Source organism: Scyliorhinus torazame, chromosome 2, assembly GCF_047496885.1.
Source record: "Scyliorhinus torazame isolate Kashiwa2021f chromosome 2, sScyTor2.1, whole genome shotgun sequence".
NCBI classification, from domain to species: Eukaryota; Metazoa; Chordata; class Chondrichthyes; order Carcharhiniformes; family Scyliorhinidae; genus Scyliorhinus; species Scyliorhinus torazame.
The window spans coordinates 265,604,709-265,621,168 of record NC_092708.1 but is presented as its reverse complement, the minus strand read 5'-3'; the positions used below and the strand labels follow the sequence as shown (position 1 = coordinate 265,621,168).

General features: G+C 52.2%; 1 protein-coding gene across 1 annotated transcript in view; it reads right to left on the bottom strand.

The window, feature by feature from the left end:
* Window positions 1-16,460, bottom strand: part of LOC140407206 (cytosolic phospholipase A2 zeta-like) — a 345,625-nt gene that overhangs the window by 106,419 nt on the left and 222,746 nt on the right. The window lies entirely within an intron of this gene.

Below are 16,460 nucleotides of genomic sequence, written 5' to 3'. Positions count from 1 at the left end.
ACATTGGGACCGGTTCTGGGGGAGGTGGGACCAGGTTGATCACCTGGAATGTCAGAGGACTAAATGGGCCAGTCAAAAGGGCACATGCGTTCGCGCACTTGCGGGCTCTAAAGGCGGACGTAATTATGTTGCAGGAGACACATTTGAAAGTGTCTGACCAGACTAGGCTAAGGAAGGGCTGGATCAGCCAGGTCTTCCACTCGGGTTTGGACTCTAAGTCCAGAGGGGTAGCAATTATGATCAATAAGAGTGTTCAATTTGAGGTGGAGGGTGTAATCGCAGACGACGAGGGCAGATTCCTTATGGTAAGGGACAAGCTGGAGGGGAGGAGTGCTCTGCTGGTGAACATATATGCTCCGAACTGGGACAACGCTGACTTTATCAAAAGAGTGCTGGGAATGATCCCAGACCGGGACTCACGCAAGTTGATGATTTTGGGGGGGGGGGAACACTTTAATACGGTCCTTGACCCAGGGCTGGACCGGTCATGTCCCAGAACGGGTAGGCTCCCAGCAATGGCAAGGGAGCTGAAGGGGTTCATGGAGCAAATGGGGGCAGTGGACCCATGGAGAGCCAGACAGCCGATGGGAAGGGGCTACTCGTTCTACTCGCATGTTCATAAAATATACTCTAGGATTGATTTCTTTATCTTGAGCAGGGACTGTGTAGGGGAGGTAAAGAATACGGAATACTCGGCATTCACTATTTCGGACCATGCCCCACATTGGGTGGACCTGCCGGTCGGTGGGGCGAATTACCAACACCCGCAATGGAGGTTAGACGTAGGATTGTTGTCGGAGGAGGGGATATGTGAGAGACTTCGGAAGTGTATGCAAAATTACTTGCAGGTGAACGATATGGGGGAGGTTTCAGCAGCGACCCTGTGGGAGGCGCTGAAGGCAGTAGTGAGGGGGGAGCTGATCTCAATTCGGGCTCACAGGGATAGGGCGGACAGAGCAGAAATGGATCGATTTGTTCAGGAGATTCACCGGATAGATGAGGAGCATGCGGGGTCCCCGGGGGAAGGACCTACTCAAGGAAAGACGGAGACTGTAGGCGGAACTGGGAGTGCTATCCACGAGTAGGGCCGTGGAACAACTTAGGAAGGCAAGGGGAGTGGTGTATAAGCATGGGGAGGCCAGCAGATTGCTAGCGCAGCAACTCAGGAAGAGGGAGGCGGCAGGGAAATAAGTAGAGTGGTGGACAGGAAGGGGAGCAGAGTGGAGGACCCATCAGGACTGAATAAGGTATTTCGGGACTTTTATAGTAAGCTTTACACTTCAGAACCCCCGGAGGAGCCGGAGGCGATGAAATGGTTCCTGGACGGACTAACCTTCCCCAAAAGTAGGCGGGGGACTAGTGGACGGGCTGGGGGCCCCGATTAGGGCACAGGAGGTACTGGGGGGCCTAAAGGCCATGCAGTCGGGGAAAGCCCGGACCAGATGGGTACGCAGTAGAGTTTTACAAAAAGTTCTCGTAGATAGTGGGACCGGTCCTGACTAGGGTTTTTAATGAGGCGAGGGACAGAGGGATCCTGCCTCCGACGATGTCGCAAGCCACCATCTCGCTGATATGAAAGCGGGACAAGGACCCAGAATCCAGCAGGTCATACAGGCCAAGCTCCTGGCGATTAGAATTGAGGACTGCGTATCGGAGGTGATTGGGGACGACCAAACAGGGTTTGTGAAAGGGAGGCAGCTGACAGCCAACTTGAGAAGATTGCTTAATGTGATCATGATGCCCCCGATGGGCAAGGAGGTGGAGGTAGTGGTGGCAATGGACGCTGAGAAGGTCTTCGACCGGGTGGAGTGGGACTATTTGTGGGAGGTACTCGGACGGTTTGGGTTCGGGGAGGGACTGGTCAATTGGTCAGACTATTGTACCAGGCTCCAAAAGCAAGCGTAAGGATGAACAGGATGTCAGATTACTTCAGACTACATCGCGGGACCAGACAGGGATGCCCACTCTCCCCGTTGCTGTTCAAGCTGGCCATAGAACCGTTGGCGATTGCGCTGAAAGCTGCAAAGGGATGGAAGGCAATGACTAGGGTGGAGTGGAGCACAGGGTCTCTCTCTATGCGGATGACCGGCTCCTGTACGCGTCGGACCCACTGGCCGAGATGGAAAATATACTGGAAACATTGCGGAAGTTTGGCCGGTTCTCAGGTACAAATTAAATATGGCCAAGAGTGAGATGTTTGGGGTGCAGGCAAGGGGCCAGGAGAATAGGCAGAAGGAGCTGCTATTTAGGCTGGTTGGGGAAAGTTTCCGGTACTTGGGGATACAGGTGGCACGAGACTGGGGCAGGTTACATAAGTTAAATTTGACTAGAGTGGTGGAACAAATGAAGAGGGAGTTTCGGAGATGGGATGCACTCCCGCTGTCACATGCGGGGAGGGTGCAGATGGCAAAGATGACAACCCTCCCTAGATTCCTGTTCATCTTTCAGTGCCTCCTGATCTTTATCGGAGGGTGGGCGATATGTTCCGGGAGGGTAACTTTGCGAGTTTGAGGGAGTTGGAGGAGAAAGCTAGGATGGAAAGGGGAAATGACTTTAGGTACTTACAGGTGCGGGACTTTGTACGCAGACAGGTCCCATCCTTCCCACACCTCCCGTCAATAGGGATCCAGGACAGAATAGTCTCTAGAGGAGAAGGAGGAGAGTGTAGAGTCTCGGATATTTACAAGGTGCTCATGAAGGGGGAAGAGTCCCAGACGGAGGAACTGAAACTCAAATGGGAGGAAGAACTCGGTGGGGAGATGGAGGATGGGGTATGGGCGGAAGCCCTCAGTAGGGTAACCTCAACCGCAACATGTGCCAGGCTCAGCCTGATTCAGTTTAAGGTCGTTCACCGGGCCCACATAACGGTGGCTCGGGTGAGCAAATTCTTTGGGGCAGAGGGCAAGTGCGCTAGATGCGCGGGAGACCAGCGAACTGCGTTCACATATTTTGGGCATGCCCTAAGCTTAGGGGGCACTGGAGGGATTTGCGGGGGTCATGTCCCGGGTGCTGAAGACTAGGGTGGTGATGAGTCCAGAGGTGGCAATTTTCGGGGTTTCTGAAGATCCGGGAGTCCAGGGGGAGAAAGAGGCCAATGTTCTGGCCTTTGCTTCCCTGATAGCCCGGCGGCGAATACTGCTAGCATGGAGGGACTCAAAACCCCCGAAGACCGAACGATAGCTTTCGGACATGTCAAGTTTTTTGGTATGGAAAAAAATAAAGTTCGCCTTGAGGGATCTGTATTGGGGTTCGCACGAAGGTGACAACCATTCATCAACTTTTTCGTGGGAGAGAGAATGTCAGTGGGGGGGGGGGGGGTGGGGGGTGGGGGGGGGGGGAGAGAGGAGAAGAGAGAGATTAGAGTAAGAGGGATAAATAGGCGGGTAGTGTCCATGGGAGAGGAGCGGGTATGTGCATTGTGGTTTGGTTGAAGTGTTGGTTTTTCGTTGATGTTTGCATATTCCTGTATTCTGTAACTGTTTACAATGCCAAAAAATACCTCAATAAAATTGTTTGTTAAAAAAAAAAGAGCATTGATTGACGGGTGAATGGAATTTTGAGAGTCTTGAAACAAGCAGCAGAATTTTGGATGATCTCAAGATCACGGAAGATGGAATGTTGAAGGCCAAGCAGGAGAGTGTAAGTAATCGGGTCTGGGTGTAATATAGGCATGAATCAGCAGAAGAGTTGAGGCAGGGACAGTCGGGCGATGTTATGGAGGTGGAAATTGCTGGTCCGAGTGACAGCACAGATATGTAACTGAAAGCTAATTGGGGTCCAATATTTCAACAAAAAAAAATTTAGAGTATCCAATTCTTTTTTTCCAATTAAGGACGATTTAATGTGACCAATCCACCTACCCTGCACATCTTTGGGTTGTGGGGGAGCGACCCACACAAACACGGGAAGAACGTGCAAACTCCACATGGACAGTGATCCGGGGCCGGGATCGAACCTGAGGCCTTGGCGCGATGAGGCAGCAGTGCTAACCACTGCACCACACGCGCGTCTTGGGGTCAAATATAACATGGAGATTGGGAGCAGTCTGGTTCAGCCGTAGACAATTGTAAGGGAGAGGGATAGAGTCAATGGTGAGAGAGCAAAAATTGTGGCAATGTCAGGGGACAATGACTTTAGCCTTCCCAATAAATAATTGGGAGGAAATTTCTGCTCATCCAGTATTGGATGTTGGATAAGCCGCCTGCTAATTTCAAAACAGTGGAAGGGTCAAGAGGTGATGGTGAGGTAAAGATGTCCCACCAGCTGTCCTGGGTTGGCAGTAACAGCGGGTCCGGTCCATGGGACGGAGGATGATGACAACCCGCTCTGCAACGGGCTCTGGTGCTCCACATCGTTTGACAACGCCGGGCACCTGTCCACCATCCACCTGGGTGATCCCTGCATGCGAGCTGGCCATTCCAGCACACGATCCCATCGAAACCTTGGGGTGGCGGTGGTGGGGACAGCTGGATTGGGGGGGGGGGGGGGGGGGGGGGAAGAGAGAAGAGAAAGCATGGGCCACCCAAAGGGTCAGCCCAGCGCACCCCCCCTGCCAGCCTACCCCTCACACAGAGCACCGATGGCAAAGAATGTTCAATACATACAGATTTTTACCCAAGCCCCTATAAATAAACTGTGCCCTGCACTCGTGCCAATTTAACTAGTGTCTAGCTTCATGGCCTTACAGGCCCTAATGCTACGTCTAGGAGGTTCCCAAGAAGGTACAGCTGGAGTGGAAGCGGCCTACTGTGATTCCTGCCCTGCGATCTGGGTACCCTTTGGCGGGCGTCTTCTGGGGCGGCCGGGTCTGGATGGGCCCAGCTGCTGCTCGGTTGTCCCAGGTGGCGTGATGCTGCCTTGTTCTGCCACCTATCCACCAGATGCACCAGGGACACAGGAGATGGGGGGGGGGGGGGGAGAAATGACACATCACGCTGCGATTGTGCCATCACCTTCTGAGTTTGCATCACATCAGCCAGTGACTGCGCCACCTCCCTCTGTATCTGCGGCACATCAGCCACGGCCTGGGAAATGCCGCCAATGTTCCCAGCCACGGCCTGCTCTGACTCGGCTATGCTCAGGAGTGCCGCAGCGATATCCAGGTGGCTCTGGAATATGGATGCCTGTGAGACGGCAACCCTGTCCTGGGCCTCGGCTAGCGCCTGCATAGAATGCCCTTGGCCTTGGACATGCTGATCCATAGCCAAAACCGTCGCCCCCAATGCCTCCGCCATGGGCGCCACCCAAGAAGTGTTGGCCTAGGTGATAGGCATTGTCGGTACCATCTCCTGCTGCTGCATACGGTTGGACTCCTCCAACTGCGCCTGCAGGTACTGAATGCTCGCCGACAACCCTTCATGTAGTCCGTGGCTCTGTGAATGCATTTCTGCTATAGATGGGACTTGAACTCCACCTCGGCGACCTCCTGTCCTTTGGGCCGCCGACCACGTCCAGGGCCCTCTGCTCAGCGGTCCCCCTGCTGTCTTCTCCCGCCTCCAGCGGTTGTGCGCAGCCTGATCCTTGGGGAGGGGGACAGAAAACGACAGTGCTAGACAATCCTACTCATGCAGCCCTCAGTGAACAGGGCACCCGGCCATGGCAGCATGTGGGGCAGGGTGAGGGTTCGGCCCCCCTCCGGGTTGGGGGAAGGTAGGGTAATGGGTGTGTGGGACGCAATTTAGTGTCAGGGGCACAATGCTGCCTACTCACCCTGGCCGCCCTGAGGTCTTGCAATTTCTTTCAGCACTGCCGGCTGGTGTTGCTGGTAGCGCTGACCGCCTCTGCCACCTGCGCCCAGGTATGTCAAGCGGCGGCAACTGGCAGCCTCCTTCCCAGGCCAGGGTACAGAGTCACCCGTCTCTCCTCCAGTGCATCCAGGAGGGTATCCAGCTCGGCATCGGTGAAGTGTGGAGCTGCTCTCCTTGCTGCCATCTTGTTGGCTGGGATTGTGTGTATGGGGAGTGAAGGTTGGCCGCAGCTTGTCAGTCTCCTGAGTGTCAATCGCGAAACCAGCACCATTTCTCATTAGAATTGATTGTGTTCAAGACTTCCGGGTGCGGCGATGACCAGCTAAGTCGCACATTTCGGCAGCTCCCGGTGGAACGGACTTTTGGGCTCTTAATAAGAGCCCCAGCGGCAATTTTAACGGCTAGAAGCACAGTGCGGTAAACCAGAAGGGAATCCCCCCTGGAAACGGATGGAAAAAGGAGAGGGAAGTGGCCAGATTGCAGTGGATCCTTTGGAGCAGCGGCAAGGAAGGCAAGCAAAAACCAATATGGCGACGGAAGGTGGCAGTTTAACATGGGGCCCTGAACAACAAGAGTTTTTGAAATGTTGCGTGGAAGAACTTAAAAAGGAAATGAAGAAGGAGCTGTTGGCCCCGATATTACAGGCGATCGAAGGGCTAAAGGATGAGCAAAAGACCCAGGAGCGGGAGCTTCGGGTCGTGAAGGCAAAGGCTGCCGAGAACGTGGACGATATACAGGGCCTGGTGGTGAAGACGGAGATGCACGAGGCACACCATAAACGATGTGTGGAAAGACTGGAGGTGCTGGAGAATAACGCGAGGAGGAATAATTTAAGGATTCTTGGTCTTCCTGAAGGTGCAGAAGGAGCAGACGTCGGGGCATATGTGAGCACGACGCTGCACTCGTTAATGGGAGCGGAGGCCCCGGCGGGTCCGCTGGAGGTGGAGGGAGCAGACCGAGTGATGGCGCGAGGACCGAGAGCAGGAGAAACTCCTAGAGCCATAGTGGTGAGATTCCTCCGTTTTAAGGACAGAGAAATGGTCCTTAGATGGGCAAAGAAAACTCGGAGCAGTAGGTGGGAGAACGCGGTGATCCGCGTATATCAAGACTGGAGTGCGGAGGTGGCGAGAAGGAGGGCGAGCTTTAATCGGGCCAAGGCGGTGCTTCACAAAAAGATAAAATTTGGAATGCTGCAACCGGCAAGACTGTGGGTCACATATCAAGGGAGGCACCACTACTTTGAGACGGCGGATGAGGCGTGGACGTTTATTGTGGAAGAAAAACTGGAATAAGCGGGTTATTAAAAAAGAACGTTTGAAACAAAGTGGTGGGGCGAGTATGGGGGGGCGAAGAGGGGGGAAAAGATGAGTTTTATGTTATTAATCCTGCGATGCGGTAACTTTTCTCTCTTCCACAGGTGGTGGTGGAGGGAGGAAGGGAGGTGGAGGAGATGGGGCGTTGGCCATGGGGGGCAGGGCCAAAAGGGAAGCGCGGGCTTTGTTCCCGCGCTATGATAATCATGGCGGGAATAGGGAAGCAGGAAGGAGGGGGCGTCGCACGGTGCGAGCCGAGGTCACGGGGGGAAGCCGAGGTCGGCCAGAGTTTGCTGACTTCTGGGAGCAACATGGGGGGTGTAACTACGCTAGTGGGGGATCTAGCGGGGGGTGGGGGGGTGGGGGGAGGGGGGAGTTACTGGGTTGCTGCTGCTGGGGAGAGGGGGGAGCCGGAATGGGGTGGGGTGGGGGCACCGCCTGGAGGGGACACAGCTGCGTGGGAACCGGGTGAGGAGCTGGAAAAAGGGGATGGCTAATCGACAAGGGGGGGGGGTAAAAAGCCCCCCAACCCGGTTGATCACGTGGAATGTGAGAGGGCTGAACGGGCCGATAAAGAGGGCACGAGTACTCGCACACCTTAAGAAACTTAAGGCAGACGTGGTTATGTTACAAGAGACGCACTTGAAACTTTTCGACCAGGTTAGACTACGCAAAGGATGGGTGGGGGAGGTGTTTCATTCGGGGCTAGATGCGAAAAACAGGGGGGTGGCTATACTAGTGGGGAAGCGGGTTATGTTTGAGGCAAAGACCATAGTGGCGGATAGCGGGGGCAGATACGTGATGGTCAGTGGCAAATTACAGGGGCAGGCGGTGGTCTTGGTAAACGTATATGCCCCGAACTGGGATGATGCCAATTTTATGAGGCGCATGCTAGGACGCATCCCGGACCTAGAGGTGGGAAAGTTGGTAATGGGGGGAGACTTTAATACGGTGCTGGAGCCAGGGCTGGACAGGTCGAGATCCAGGACTGGAAGGAGGCCGGCTGCAGCCAAGGTGCTTAAAGATTTTATGGAGCAGATGGGAGGAGTCGACCCGTGGAGATTTAGTAGACCTAGGAGCAAGGAGTTTTCGTTTTTCTCCTATGTCCACAAAGTTTATTCGCGAAGAGACTTTTTTGTTTTGGGAAGGGCGTTGATCCCGAAGGTGAGGGGGACGGAGTATACGGCTATAGCCATTTCGGATCACGCTCCACATTGGGTAGACTTGGAGATAGGGGAGGAAACAGAAGGGCGTCCACCCTGGAGAATGGACATGGGACTAATGGCAGATGAAGGGGTGTGTCTAAGGGTGAGGGGGTGCATTGAAAAATACTTGGAACTCAATGATAACGGGGAGTTCCAGGTGGGAGTGGTCTGGGAGGCGCTGAAGGCAGTGGTTAGAGGGGAGCTGATATCAATAAGGGCACATAAAGGAAAGCAGGAGATTAGGGAACGGGAGCGGTTGCTGCAAGAACTTCTGAGGGTGGACAGGCAATATGCGGAGGCACCGGAGGAGGGACTGTACAGGGATAGGCAAAGGTTACACGTAGAATTTGACTTGCTGACAACGGGTACTGCAGAAGCACAGTGGAGGAAGGCACAGGGTGTGCAGTATGAGTATGGGGAGAAGGCGAGCAGGTTGCTGGCCCATCAATTGAGGAAAAGGGGAGCAGCGAGGGAAATAGGGGGAGTGAGGGATGAGGAAGGAGAGATAGAGCAGGGAGCGGAGAGAGTGAATGGAGTGTTCAAGGCATTCTATAAAAGATTATACGAAGCTCAGCCCCCGGATGGGAAGGAGAGAATGATGTGCTTCCTGGACCGGCTGGAATTTCCTAAGGTGGAGGAGCAGGAGAGGGTGGGACTGGGAGCACAGATCGAGATAGAGGAAGTAGTGAAAGGAATTAGGAGTATGCAGGCGGGGAAGGCTCCGGGACCGGATGGATTTCCAGTCGAATTTTATAGGAAATATGTGGACTTGCTTGCCCCGATACTGATGAGAACCTTTAATGAGGCGAAGGAAAGGGGACAGCTGCCCCCGACTATGTCAGAGGCAACGATATCGCTTCTCCTAAAGAAGGAAAAAGACCCGCTGCAATGCGGGTCCTATAGACCTATTTCCCTCCTAAATGTAGACGCTAAGATTCTGGCCAAGGTAATGGCAATGAGGATAGAGGATTGTGTCCCGGGGGTAGTCCATGAGGACCAAACTGGGCAGCACGGTAGCATTGTGGATAGCACAATTGCTTCACAGCTCCAGGGTCCCAGGTTCGATTCCGGCTTGGGTCACTGTCTGTGCGGAGTCTGCACCTCCTCCCCGTGTGTGCGTGGGTTTCCTCCGGGTGCTCCGGTTTCCTCCCACAGTCCAAAGATGTGCAGGTTAGGTGGATTGGCCATGATAAATTGCCCTTAGTGTCCAAAATTGCCCTTAGTGTTGGGTGGGGTTACTGGGTTATGGGGATAGGGTGGAGGTGTTGACCTTGGGTAGGGTGCTCTTTCCAAGAGCCGGAACAGACTCGATGGGCCGAATGGCCTCCTTCTGCACTGTAAATTCTATGATAATCTATGAAACTGGTTTTGTGAAGGGGAGACAGCTGAATACGAATATACGGAGGCTGCTAGGGGTAATGATGATGCCCCCACCAGAGGGGGAAGCAGAGATAGTGGTGGCGATGGATGCCGAGAAAGCATTTGATAGAGTGGAGTGGGATTATTTGTGGGAGGTGTTGAGGAGATTTGGCTTTGGAGATGAGTATATTAGATGGGTACAGCTGCTGTATAGGGCCCCGATGGCGAGCGTGGTCACGAATGGACGGGGGTCTGCGTATTTTCGGCTCCATAGAGGGACGAGGCAGGGATGTCCTCTGTCCCCATTATTGTTTGCACTGGCGATTGAGCCCCTGGCAATAGCATTGAGGGGTTCCAGGAAGTGGAGGGGAGTACTCAGGGGAGGAGAGGAACACCGGGTATCTCTTTACACGGACGATTTATTGGTGTCTGTGGCGGACCCGGCGGAGGGGATGCCAGAGATAATGCGGATACTTGGGGAGTTTGGAGAATTTTCAGGATATAAGCTGAACATGGGGAAAAGTGAGCTGTTTGTGGTGCATCCAGGGGAGCAGAGCAGAGACTTACCGCTGAGGAAGGTAACAAGGGACTTTCGCTACTTGGGGATCCAGATAGCCAAGAATTGGGGTACATTGCATAGGTTAAACTTAACGCGGTTGGTGGAACAGATGGAGGAGGACTTCAAGAGATGGGACATGGTATCCCTGTCACTGGCAGGGAGGGTACAAGCGGTTAAAATGGTGGTCCTCCCGAGATTCCTCTTTGTGTTTCAGTGCCTCCCGGTGGTGATCACAAAGGCTTTTTTCCAAAAGGATTGAGAAGAGTATCATGAGTTTTGTGTGGGCCGGGAAGACCCCGAGAGTGAGGAAGGGATTTTTGCAGCGTAGTAGGGATAGGGGGAGGCTGGCGCTACCGAACCTGAGTGAGTACTACTGGGCCGCCAACATCTCAATGGTACGTAGGTGGATGGGAGAAGAGGAGGGAGCAGCGTGGAAGAGATTGGAGAAGGCGTCCTGTAGGGGGACTTGCCTACAAGCCATGGTGACGGCGCCTTTGCCGTTCTCACCGAAGAAATACACCACAAGCCCGGTGGTGGTGGCTACTCTGAAAATTTGGGGGTAATGGAGACGGCATAGGGGAAAGACGGGAGCCTCGGTGTGGTCCCCGATAAGAAATAATCATAGGTTTGCTCCGGGGAGAATGGATGGGGGATTTGGAACATGGCAAAGAGCAGGAGTAACACAATTGAGAGATCTGTTTGTAGATGGGACGTTTGCAAGTCTGGGAGCGCTGACCGAAAAATATGGGTTGCCCCAAGGGAATGCATTCCGGTATATGCAACTGAGGGCTTTTACGAGGCAACAGGTTAGGGAATTCCCGCAGCTCCCGACGCAGGAGGTGCAGGACAGAGTGATCTCAAAGACATGGGTGGGGGACGGTAAGGTGTCAGACATATATAGGGAGATGAGAGACGAGGGGGAGATTATGGTAGACGAGCTGAAAGGGAAATGGGAAGAAGAGCTGGGGGAGGAGAGTGAGGAGGGGCTGTGGGCTGATGCCCTAAGTAGGGTAAACTCATCGTCCTCATGTGCCAGGCTAAGCCTGATAAAATTTAAGGTGTTACACAGGGCGCATATGACTGGAGCACGGCTCAGTAAATTTTTTGGAGTAGAGGATAGGTGTGCGAGATGCTCGAGAAGCCCAGCGAATCACACCCACATGTTCTGGTCATGTCCGGCACTACAGGGGTTTTGGGTGGGGGTGACAAAGGTGCTTTCGAAGGTAGTGGGGGTCCAGGTCGAACCAAGCTGGGGGTTGGCTATATTTGGGGTTGCAGAAGAGCCGGGAGTGCAGGAGGCGAGAGAGGCCGATGTTTTGGCCTTTGCGTCCCTAGTAGCCCGGCGCAGGATACTGTTGATGTAGAAGGAAGCCAAGCCCCCGGGTGTGGAGACCTGGATAAATGACATGGCAGGGTTTATAAAGCTGGAACAGATTAAGTTCGTCCTAAGGGGATCGGCTCAAGGGTTCACCAGGCGGTGGCAACCGTTCGTCGAATACCTCACAGAAAGATAGAGGGAATGGAAAAGAAGAAGACAGCAGCAGCAGCCCGGGGGGGGGGGGGGGGGGGGGGGGGGGGGGAACCAGAGGGATTCTCAGGGATGTTAATATATAAGTATAATATGTATAGGTTGTTGCTATAGATAATTGTATATTGGACTGTTAAAACATATTTTTGGAGAATATTTATCTGGGACAAGGCAGTTGCCATTTAGTTTTGTTTTTGTTATATATTATTTATTCTTTGTTTATAAAACAGGTCATTGTTATTTATACTGTTATATTATTGTGTAAAGGATACACAATGTACTGTGATGGTTGGCCAAAAATTTTCAATAAAATACTTAAAAAAAAAAAAAAGAATTGATTGTGTTCCACGTGGTGCTGCTGTTAGCCCCATAACAGTAGCAGAACAAGTCCAGGTGCGGTGCCAGTTTTGCTGTCGTTAAATTCCACGAATTCTGCGTTGCCGTCAACACTTAATCTCAGAAATGGGAATCCCACTGCATGCCTCCATTCTCCCTTCCAAAGTGCATATCTTACCTCACACTTTTCCCATCTGCCAGTTCTTTGTCCACTCACTGGGTGTGGACAGGAGTGGCCTGTCCAAGAGCACATTGCAGCCGGAGAATGCTGGGAGTGGTTTGCAGCGAGCCTCCCGACAGCCTTTGCGCCTCCCGGGATTCTCTTGAAGGTCCGTGAGACATTGGAGTTGAAACCACAGAATGACGCTTGCGGAAGTAGGTCATAAGCCTACTTACAAATGTGGACCAGGCGGAACGGCACCCGGGGGTCTCCCAGGCCACCGACAATCCTAGGGTGGTCAGGCTAAGTGCAGGGTGGCTCCCTGGAACGTGGGCACCTCGGCCCTGTCCAACTGGTACATTGGTACTGCCACCCTGGCACTGCCAAGGTGCCCGGGTGGCACTGCCAAGTCAGCAGGAGCACTGCCAGAGTGGCAGTGTAAAAGTGTCTGAGTGCCAGGGTGGTACTACCAAGGACTTGGGAAGCCATGCCCATGAAGAGGGTGGAGGAGTTCAGGGCAGTTAGGTAGGGTGGGAGGTTGGGTGGGGGTCCCTGAAGGGAGATGGTGCTGTAAGGGGCTTGGGGGCCTGAAGAGAGAGGACCCCATAGTGGGGTGTCCTCACTTCGGGGGTGTGGGGTCGTGTCCATGAGTGTGGGGGGTGACATTGCCCATGGATGGGGGTGCAGGGGACCCACAAGCTCACTTAGAGATCGGGGCACCCTTTCAAAATGGCGGCCCGATCTCGGAGTTCAGCTCTCCAGTGCTAAATAAAATTTTACGGGTGGGCTAAACTGGTGAGAAACTCCCCAGGGCCCAGAAAAGTAACTAAGTGTCATTGAAAAGCGGTGGGGAACTCGCTGACAGGAAACTCCCTGAAAAACACGCCACAAAGTTTTGGGGAGAATCGCGCCCCAAGTCCTTCTGCAGCCTGCCTGCTTCCTCAATACTACCTGTCCCTCTACAGATCTTTGTGTCATCGGCAAACTTAGCAACAGTGCCTTCAGTTCCTGCTTCCAGATCATTAATGTATATTGTGAAAATTTGTGGTCCCAGCAGAGACTCCTGAGGCACACCACTAGTCACCGGCTGCCATCCTGAAAAAGACCCCTTTATCCCCACTCTCTGCCTTCTGCCAATCATCCAATCCTCTATCCATGCCAGGATCTTACCCCATCCTGATCTTCTCTTGCACAGAGGAGCTCTGCTTACGGAGCTCGTTCGTGCAGGAAATGATGCGGCCTGAAAAGGGGAGGGCGGGGTGGGGGCACGTTTAAAAGCAAAGTGTGCTGTTAAGATAGCTGGGTTGTTCCGCGCCGCTTGCTAATCCCACCCAGAACAGACTCTATTCGCTATTTTTTTTTGTTAGATCGCGCCCTATATGTTTCTAACACATGGAAACTATATTGTGTTTTTGGATGATATTGTATGTATTTTAAAAAAAAATTCAGAGTACCTGATTATTTTTTTTCCAATTGAGGGGCAATTTAGTGTGGCCAATCAACCAAGCATGCACATCTTTGGGTTGTGGGGGTGAGACCCACGCAGGTACGGGGAGAATCTGCACACTCCAGTTTCATAGAATTTACAGTGAAGGAGGCCATTCGGCCCATCGAGTCTGCACCGGCTCTTGGAAAGAGCACCCTACCCAAGGTCAACACCTCCACCCTATCCCCATAACCCAATAACCCCACCCAACACTAAGGGCAATTTTGGACACTAAGGGCAATTTAGCATGGCCAATCCACCTAACCTGCACATCTTTGGACTGTGGGAGGAAACCGGAGCACCCGGAGGAAACCCACGCACACACAGGGAGGATGTGCAGACTCCGCACAGACAGTGACCCAAGTCGGGAATCGAACCTGGGACCCTGGAGCTGTGAAGCAATTGTGCTAACCACTGTGCTACCGTGCTGTCCACACGGACAGTGACCCGGGGTCGGGATCGAACCCAGGACCTCAGTGCCGTGAGGCAACAGTGCCAACCACTGTGCTGCCAGAAGATGTTATATGTAGATGAAAAATTGGAGAGGGCCAATGATAGACTCTTGCAGAATACCAGAGGTAACTGTGTGGGAATTTGAAGAGCAACCGCTAATGGTGATGTTGTATGATTAGATCAGAATGGAAGCAGGCTGAATGCAGTCCTACCCAGCTGGAAGCTGGTGGCGAGGTGTTGAAGGAGACTAATGTGGTTAACAGTGTCAAAAGCTGCAGCTAGATCACGAAGCATAAAAGCAGAAAGTTTATTTTTGTCACAATCAAATAGGATGTAATTTATTACTTTAACAAGCGGTGTTTAGAAACTTTGACAGGGAGAGAAGTCTGATTGGTGCAATTCAAACATGGAGTTCTGGAAAAATTGGCATGAATTTGGAGGCTGGAGATGACAACATATTTGGAGACTTTGGAGAGGAAATGGAGGTTCTAGATTGGTTGGTAGTTTGAAAGGACAGAGAGATCCAGGCTTGTTTTTTTGGGGAAGGGGTGATGACAGCAGGTTTGAAGCAAAGGCGGGATTAAGGCAGGTCCAGAGACCCTGGCTCTGGATCACTGTCCGTGTGGAGTTTGCACATTCTCTGCTTGTTTGTGTGGGTTTCGCTCCCACAACCCAAAGATGTGCAGGGTAGATGGATTGGCCACACTAAATTGCCCCTTAATTGGAAAAAATGAATTAGGTACTCTAAACTAAAAAAAAAAAAGACAGGTCCAGAGAAGAGGACCCAACCTGAGGAGACAACAATCTCAGCTAACCTGGAAGCCTGGAAGGGAAGATGGCTGATCAATAGATTTGTGGGAATAGGGTCGAGAGAGCAGAAGCTGCTTCTCCTGAACAAGATAATAATAATTTTTATTATTGTCACAAGTAGGCTTACATTAACACTGCAATGAAGTTACTGTGAAAATCCCCTAGTCGTCACATTCCGGCGGCTGTTCGGGTACACTGAGGGAGAATTCAGAATGTTCAATTCACCTAACAGCACGTCTTTCGGGACTTGTGGAAGGAAACCGGAGAAACCCGGAGGAACCCCACAGACACGGAGAGAATGTGCAGACTGCGCATAGACAGGGACCCAAGCGGGAATCGAACCCGGGTCCCTGGCACTGTGAAACAACAGTGCTAACCACTGTGCTACCATGCCGCCTCAAGATGAGCTTGGAGAGGGCATGAAGGAGATAAGAGGGGACTTTGTGGATACAAGTTTGTGGTTGGAGTAGACAGGAGCATTACAGCAGGTTCAGCTCAGTGAGCGAGGGAAAGGGAGGGAAGTGGCTGAGGCAGCTAAATGGACAGTGTCAATTTTGGTGATGAAGGCATGATGGCACTTATTGTTGGAGGTGAGGCTGGGAAGGGATAGGGAGAGCGGTTTAAGAATATGGTTTTCAGTGGTGAAAACAAGCAGGTAGGGGGTTGAGGTTGGCATTCCATGATTATGGAATACTGAGCAGTTTTTGCAAGTAAGAGTAGGACCGATAGTGCTTTATGTTCTCCATTCAGATCTGGTTGTTAATGGCTAAATCAACTGTCTGCCATATCCTTTCAAGTCTGTATTCCTTGAGCTTAGAAGAATGTAGATGAGGGCTGTACCAGAGGGAACGGCAGATGAGGGAGCAATAGTTTTATTGAAAACAGGGCACTAAAATGGAGGTGAGGGCGTGGCTGAGCAGACTGGTAGCTGCAGAAACGTTGTGGTGAATGGAGGGCCAAAGACTAGACAGCTGAAATTTTGAAAGCGCAGCTGTAAGGGGTTTATTTTTTACAGGGACATGTACAGGAAGAAGTATGGTTTGTCAGGGGATGGAGAGTTTTACAAGAAAGTAATCAGAAGTAGGATTATGTGTGATTGATACTATATAGGTGGCAAGGCCACATAAGATGGCAAGGTAAGTGGGTGACCAGGAGTAAGTATCAGGGAGTTTACATGGAAGGTGAGATTAAGGGAGCATAAAAGACAGTGAACTCAAGCGGAGAAAAAAACGAGTCATTTAGATGGAAGTTGAAATTACTTAGGATGAGGGGTCGCACAAAGCAGAGTCTGAGGGAAGAAAGCAGTGAAGATAGTTTGTTGAGAAAACTGGACTCGTACTTGTGTCGGTACCAGAGAACCAGGATTTCAAATGAGATTCTATTAGATCATGGAAGATCTGCAAGTTCGGGGCTGCAATCAAGTTGGGGAGTTGTACAAAGCAAAGGAAAAAGAACTTGTTAAACTAAAATAATAGATAAGGGATCAAGCCCTTTACATCACTGA